The sequence below is a fragment of the Neovison vison genome, chromosome 14 (assembly GCF_020171115.1).
Source record: "Neovison vison isolate M4711 chromosome 14, ASM_NN_V1, whole genome shotgun sequence".
Classification (NCBI taxonomy): domain Eukaryota; kingdom Metazoa; phylum Chordata; class Mammalia; order Carnivora; family Mustelidae; genus Neogale; species Neogale vison.
This window is the reverse complement of record NC_058104.1, coordinates 39363768-39371640: the sequence shown is the minus strand read 5'-3', so window position 1 is coordinate 39371640 and position 7873 is coordinate 39363768. Positions and strand designations below refer to the sequence as shown.

The 7873-nt window shown below is 47.7% G+C and overlaps 1 pseudogene; it reads left to right on the top strand.

Moving 5' to 3' along the window:
• The first annotated feature begins 851 nt into the window (after positions 1-851).
• Positions 852-1562, top strand: LOC122895368 (annotated as a pseudogene).
• Positions 1563-7873: the final 6311 nt, after the last annotated feature.

Genomic DNA, 7873 nt, shown 5'->3' with positions numbered 1-7873 from the left:
GGGGGTTGGGGGATAGAAAGTGACCGTAGATGGGTATGAAGTTTCTTTGGGGAGTGATAAAAATGTTCTAAAATTAGGCAGTAGTGATGCTAATAGACCAAACGCCTTTGAATCGCACTCTCCGAAGAGGTGAGTTATGTGGTAAGTGAGCTCTTCCTCAGTAAAGCTCTTTTAAACTGTGTGAAAGCTCTTTGTCACCTAACCTAACTAAAATTTGGGGGCACTCTAGTGTTCCAGAACTTACCCATGCATTATTATCTAATTTGTTCTCCATCTAATTCTTTGAATTGAGCAGCATTTTAATTTTTTTAAAGATTTTATTTATTTATTTGACAGAGATCACAAGTAGGTGGGGAGGCAGACAGGGAGAGAGGAGGAAGCAGGCTCCCCGCTGAGCAGAGAGCCCAGATGTGGGGCTCCATCCCCGGGCCCTGGGATCATGACCTGAGCCGAAGGCAGAGGCTTTAACCCACTGAGCCACCAGGCCCCCCAAATGGAGCAGCATTTTAGAAGGGAACACAAATAATTGCAGGACAGAAGGGACATGAGAAATGCCCTAGAAGATCAGAGGAAGACACTTGAAGAAGGCTTCAGAGAAGACGCGCCATTTGATCTAGGCCTTCAAGGATGGACCGGTGGCTCTACGCCCGACTTCACGACCGCAAGATCAACAGAGACATGCTCTACCGACTGAGCCAGCCAAGTGTCCCAGGGACTGGTGTCTTTATAAGAAGGTGAAATGGACATGCAACGACAGACTCCAGGAGAATGCCGTGTGAGGACAGGACAGAGATTATAAGGACGAAGCTGCTGGCCAAGGAATGCCAAAGCCAGGAAGGAGCAAAGAAACATTCTACTCAGCTCTTTGTCGCATCTATTGCGAGGATGAAGACCATTCTCAGCAATCAGACGGTCGACATCCCGGAGAATGTCGACATCGCCCTGAAGGGACGCACGGTGATCGTGAAGGGCCCCAGAGGAGCCCTGCGAAGGGGCTTCAACCACATCAACATAGAACTCCGTCTTCTTGGAAAGAAAAGAGGCTCCGAGTGGACAAATAGTGGGGAACACAAAAGAGCTGGCTACGGTTCGCACCATCCGTAGTCACGTGCAGAACACGATCAAGGGCGTCACACTGGGCTTCCGATACAAGACGAGGTCCATGTATGCTCACTTCCCCATCAACGTTGTTATTCAGGAGAATGATTCTCTTGTTGAAATCTGAAATTTCTTGGGTGAAAAATATATCCGCAGGGTTTGGATGAGGCCAGGTGTTGCTTGTTCTGTATCTCAAGCCCAAAAAGATGAGTTAATTCTTGAAGGAAATGACATTGAACTTGTATCGAACTCAGCTGCTTTGATTCAGCAAGCCACAACTGTTAAAAACAAGGATATCAGAAAATTTTTGGATGGTATCTATGTTTCTGAAAAAGGAACAGTTCAGCAGGCTGATGAATAAGATCTGAGTTGTCCATCTGCAGAAACAGCGAGAAGCCGGATGATTTTTCAGACTTACTTGTGATATTTTAAAGATGCAATAAAAGCTATACTGATTTGGGGAGGGGGAAGCATTCTGCTCAGCATCTCAAAAGGAACATGGCTCCACAGACCCATCACTTTTAGACCTCTAGCTTCTAGAACTGTGAGAGAATAAATTGCGGTTGTTTGAAGGCACCTAGTTTACGGTACTTTGTTGCAGTAGCCCTAGGAAACAAATGCACTTAGCCTATGGTAGGCATTGATAAGTGTTAGTTTCCTCCCTTTCCCTGAACACAAAACAAGAATTTTGGTCCTTACACTGTAGGTGGCAGGGAGGTAGTAAATGTTCTTGAGCAAGGGAGTTCCATGGCTTTAAGATTTGGAAGAGGAGGGCGCCTGGGTGGCTCAGTGGGTTAAGCCTCTGCCTTCAGCTCAGGTCATGATCTCAGGGCCCTGGGATTGAGCCCCACATCAGACTCTTTGCTCCGCAGGGAGCCTGCTTCCCCCCCTCTCTCTCTGCCTGACTCTCTACCTACTTGTGATGTCTGTCTCTCAAATAAATAATCTTTTTTGGGGTGCCTGGGTGGCTCAGTGAGTTAAGCCGCTGCCTTCAGCTCAGCTCATGATCTCGGGGTCCTGGGATCGAGTCCCACATCGGGCTCTGCTCAGCAGGGGGCCTGCTTTCCTTCCTCTCTCTGCCTGCCTCTCTGCCTACTTGTCCTACTTGTGATTTCTCTCTGTCAAATAAATAAATAAAATCTTTTAAAAAAATAATCTTTTTTAAAAAAAGATTTGGAAGAGAAGAACCTGGAGTTGAGAAAGACTTTTTGCTTTAGTTCATCCACATCAGAGTAAACAGGGGTCTTAACTCATGGAAGAGGAGTAGAAATGCACAAGTGTCCCTTCCAGAGACTTCTGTGGTCTACTATGTTCTAAAAGGATGGCATGGTTTCATACTGTTCTAGTCCCAGGAAATTCTCTTTTTTAATTTACTTTTTTTTTTAAAGATTTTATTTATTTATTTGAGAGAGAGAGAGTGAGAGAGCATGAGAGGGGAGAAGGTCAGAGAGCGACACAGACTCCCCATGGAGCTGGGAGCCTGATGTGGGACTCGATCCCGGGACTCCAGGATCACGCCCTGAGCCGGAGGCAGTCGTTCAACCAACTGAGCCACCCAGGCGTCCCTTTAATTTACTTTTTTTAAAGTTTTATTTATTTACATCATCTCTATGCCCCACATGGGGCTTGAACGCGTGACCTGGAGATCAAGGGTCTCATGCTCTTCATGGTTGAGCCAGCCAGGTGCCGCAGGAGAAAATTCTTATGACTCCCAATCCAGAAAGCCGATCTCCTGATTGAAATTAGTCTGAGGAAGCTAAGGGTTGGATGGAGATCCCACTTCATGCTTTTCTCGAACTTAATTTGTTCGAAGCTCTGCTGCCTTCTTCTCTCCTTCAACAAACAACTTCTTTCCCTCTTGAGAAGAGGAGAGATTAATACCCTGTCCTTTCCGCGACCCTCCAGGGGTGAAGAATGGCGGCAGGCCACACCTCTGCTTCCTCTCTTCCCAGTTTCCCTGCAGTCTCCCCTTCTCTGATTCTTTCCTTCTGCTTTTGACCATGTTGTTCCATATTTGTGCGGTCGCTTTCTTGTTGCTAGCTACCACAATGCGCCTACTTTTCCATCACCTGTGTCACCTAGGACGCATAGTGGTACACAGGCACACACAAACACAACAGGGTTCCGTCTCGTGAGTCCATTAAAACAATTCTCTTCTGAGTCCTGCCAGCTTCCTCATTAAAACACTGCCCCTCGATTTCATCGGCGCCTGAATCCCTTTCCGTTTTGTGGGTTTTACTTTTCTGGCTCTTCTGTCTTTTGTCACAGTCTTTCTTTCTTTCTTTTTTAAGATTTTACTTATTTATTTGACAGAGAGAGATCACAAGTAGGCAGAGAGGCAGGCAGAGAGAGAGAGGGAAGCAGGCTCCCCGCCGAGCAGAGAGCCCGATGTGGGGCTCAATCCCAGGACCCGGAGATCATGACCTGAGCTGAGACCAAGAGTCCAACGCTTAACTAACTAAGCCTCCAGGAGCCCCACAGCCCTCATCTTTATTTATATATTTTTTAAAATTTTAAAGCTTATTTATTTATTTATTTATTAAGTAATATCTGCACCAAAGTGGGGCTTGAACTCATGGCCCAGAGATCCAGACTCACACGCTCTTCCCACCCACCCAGCCCGGTGCCCTGACAAGCGCATTTCCCCAAGATTCAGGCATCCAACGCCTTTCCCCTGTTTCCATTGTCATTCTATCCTCTAGGCCAGTGATCTCCAGCTGGGGTGGGGGGCAGATCTCCCTTCCCCCGGAATCCTTGGCAAAGTCTAGAGACATGTTGGTTTGGAGGAGGGAGGGTGGTGACAGGGTGAGGACAGGGAAGGGACGTGTGTGCTGTTGACATCTAGTGGGTAGAGGGTAGGCCTATCTCTGCTAAACATCTTCCCCCGTTCCTCACAAAGAACAATCTGGTCTAAACTATGAAGAGTCGTTGAGGTTGAGAAACCCGCCTCTCGGCCTCCACATCTAACTGGATGCTTGTTACTTTTTCTAGATATTTTAATTCACTCCTGTTCCTGGCGTATTAGACCTACTGCTCCTTTATCTGACCCCTTCTTTTTCACGGCTTTCCGCTGCCAATCCTGAAAGCCCGTTATATACTAGGAGCTTAAGATAAATCAGTAAAGGGGCACCTGGGGGGCTCAGTTGGTTGAAGGTTTGACTCTTGGTCTCGGCTCAGGTCCTGATCTCAGGGTTGTGAGATCGAGCCCTACTTCAGGTTTCATGTTCAGTATGGCATCTGCTTGAGATTCTCTCTTTCCTTGTCCATCTGCCCCTCCCTCTGCTTGTGCTCTCTCTCTCTCAAAAAACAAAACAAAACAAAAAAAAAACAAAAAAAAAAACTAAAGAAAAAAAATAAATAAAATCTAAAGAAAAAAAGATAAATAAAAAGAAAAAAATAGGGCGCCTGGGTGGCTCAGTGGGTTAAGCTGCTGCCTTCGGCTCAGGTCATGATCCCAGGGTCCTGAGATGGAGCCCTGAGTCAGGGTCCCTGCTCAGCCTGGAGTCTGCTTCTCCTTCTCCCTCCGCTTCTCTCTCAAATAAATAAAATCTTTTAAAATAAATGAAAATAAAAGTAGCACTGTAAATGCGTTACTTCTCTATTCATTCATTTGTTCGTAGCAAAAGGAGAATTAAAAATAATTCTAAAAGCGTGCCATGGTTCTGATAGGCTGCCACCAAATTGTTTGCAGCCTCCTGAGTTTGCCCTCTGGCCCTCTGCACAGTTGAGGTAATCCAGGCACGGTCCCCCTCCCTGAACTCCCTTTCCCTTCAATTCTCAAGATGATTCATCACTTTCTCCAGCTCCGCTTCTGTGCTCCTTCAGGAGCCTGTACACAACCTGAGTCGAGCATTTATCTCACTGCGCTGTGTCTGTTCACGTGTCTCTCTGGGGAAAAGGCCTCTCACTGTCTCGTTCAGCATCGTAGCGTTTGTGTCTGGTATGTGCTTGGAATTCAGCAAATGTGTTGAGCAAATAAATGGACACCTTAGCCCATATTTAGAGCCTTCTCCACCAGCCGGGCCCCATCTGGGTCTCTTTCGCTGACGGAAAGATCATGGATGTGTGTACGGGTGTGCGTGTGTCACGGCCCTCCCTGCCAGACACGGTCACTGCAGTTGTGAGTACCACTGTCCCTCTGCCTTCCCAGCCTGCAACACCAGGCACAGTCATTTCCAGAAACCTCTACCTAGACTTGTTTTCGGAGTGCGAGAGCTGACCTCCACCCGGAACCAGAGGCCGCCGAGGATTGCCTTTAGACAACACGGCGGCCGCCACCCCCGCCCCCAGCCAGCCATTCTCACAGGCACCACCTGCACCCATTTTCTTCTTCTCTTTCCTTCTTTTTTCTCTTTAAGTGTGAAGGGAGCATTGAACATGCCTTTGTGGAATATGTCCGTGATGCAGCCTTTAAGCCTCTCTTGAAAATGGCCTACTCTGAAACGTCTGCATGTCATTACAGCAGGGACTTTCAGATATTCTGCTTTATTTAAGCGAAAACGCTAGTATTTTTGTTGGTGACGGTTTAAGTCTGCGTCCAATCAGGAGAGGGAAAGTACACAGTAATTTGAACAAGGACAAGTTTATTCTACAGAATTACTGGGGCAGGGGTACCTGGGTGGCTCAGTCAGTGAAGCATCTGCCTTCCGCTTAGGTCATGATCCCAGAATCCTGGGACTGAGCCCTATGTGGGGTTCCCTGCTCAGTGGGGAGTCTGCTTCTCCCTCTCCCTCTGCCCCTCCCCCTGACTCATGCTCTGTCTTGTTCTCCATGTCAAATAAATAAATAAAATTCTTGGGGCACCTGGCTGGCTCAGTCAGTGGAACATGAAGCTCTTGATCTCGGGGTTGTGGGTTCGAGCCCCATACTGTGTGGGGAGATTACTTAAAAATAAAATCTTAAAAAAAAGAACCATCAACGATAGCAGGGAAGTAGAGAAATGAGGGACTGGAATGTGTGTTCGCTTCCGGGGCCACCATAACAAGTTACACACACTAGGTGGCTTAAGACAACGCACATCTGCTCTCTCATCGTTCTGGAGACTGGAAATCTGAAATCGAGGCGTCAGGAGGGCCATACACCTTCTGAAATCCTGGGTACTAACCTTCCACGCCTCTTTCTAGCTTTTGGCGATTGTTAGCAATCTCAGGCATTCCTGGGTTTCGAGATGTCTGTGTCTCCGCATGTCTTCACAAGGCGCTCTCCCTTCTATGGACCCCAATTCCCTTCTTCATACAAGGACACCAGTCATCGGATCAGGATCCACCCTAATCCAGTAGGACCTCACTCGTGTCTGTAAAGATTCTATTTCCAAATAAGGTCACAGTTACAGGAACTGGACGTTAGGACTTGAACATATATTTGAGGCGGGGAACACAATTCTGCCCATTACAGATAACAGGAAGTAAAGATTCTCAACAATGCAGGAATAGCAGATAAAAGAAGTCACTACCCCAGCTGGGGATGCAGCACCCAAGGAATAGCCTCTACCTGGGCCTCCCCGGGGTGAGATCTACAACTTTTCGGAGAGAGCACCAAAGTTGCTGGGGTGCCACTTCTGGTGGAACTTGCTGGATAGAGGACGCCAGGGAAAACTGCTCACAGGAAGGTGCCTCAGAGGCATTGCACCAGAGAACCGTCCAAGGGATACAGCAGGGGAGCTTCTGGCCAGTGTGCCCGGCAGGAGCTTGGCACTGGAGAAGCGGCCTGCGCTTCCGAATCTGGGCACGGGGGAACCCACTTGTAAACCCCAGGAGCCTGCCAACTGGGCTCACTGCGACCAGGAAGCAAACTCCTTTTTTCCTGCAATCCCTCCATAGCTGCCTGCTGACACGTTTAATATGATGCCGGTTGGCAAAGAAAATATATTTAAAGGGCTCAGATCCCTTCTCAGAGAGGAGGCAAGAAGCATGAATTTGCAGCTGAGGTAATAAACTCGTAACTGGTAGAGAGACATACCATTGTTTCAGATACTAATGGACATCTCCCTTCACCCTTCTTTAGTCTCTGCTTTCCTCAACCTTCTCCCCGCCTCTGACATCCTCACCATAAGCCCTATCACTTTACCATTCAGTTGTTCTAAACTTGACACCCTCCTATCATATCCCCCTCGAAAAGAAAAAAAAAAAAAAAAAAGGAGACAAATATGGTACTTGTGGCAGACGGTCCTCTAATCCGGGAAGCAGAGTTAGACCAGAGGCAGGAGCAGCTTTCTCAGAGCAAAACAAATTCCGGCAACTCATAGTAGCTGACCAAAGCGGAAAGGCCCCAGAAGGGATTCTTGAAAGCGCCTCATCTGGGGAATTAAATTGATCACGAATTGCTGACACCTGGCTGGGACAAGTCCTTTAAGGGGGAGAGGGCCGAGCAATGGCTCTTCTGTATACAGGAATGTCAACTCTAACCTCCTGGGGGTAAGCACCTGTCTATCCCCAGGCACCACGTGCAGGAGGTGTTGAAATCTTGTTAAATGGTTGATGCCAACCAGAAGAGCAACTCAAACTCAAGGTTTCCTGCCATTTTCCAGGAGTGGTTGTTACCAAAGGATCTCTAGCTTACCATCCCACCCCCTCCCAGTACCCTGCAGCCACAATCCGACCCACCCCACCCACTCTGGCTGATCTGGAGCTCAGCCTAGAGGCTTCTGCAAAGGTACTGAGCAGAGACGGCTTGAGGGCCAAAAGGGATAGAGGGTACTCTGAGAGAAAGGAGAGATGGTTTTATCATCCATATTTTACATATTTTACCTGTAGCCCAAGACTTAATTTATCAGGCA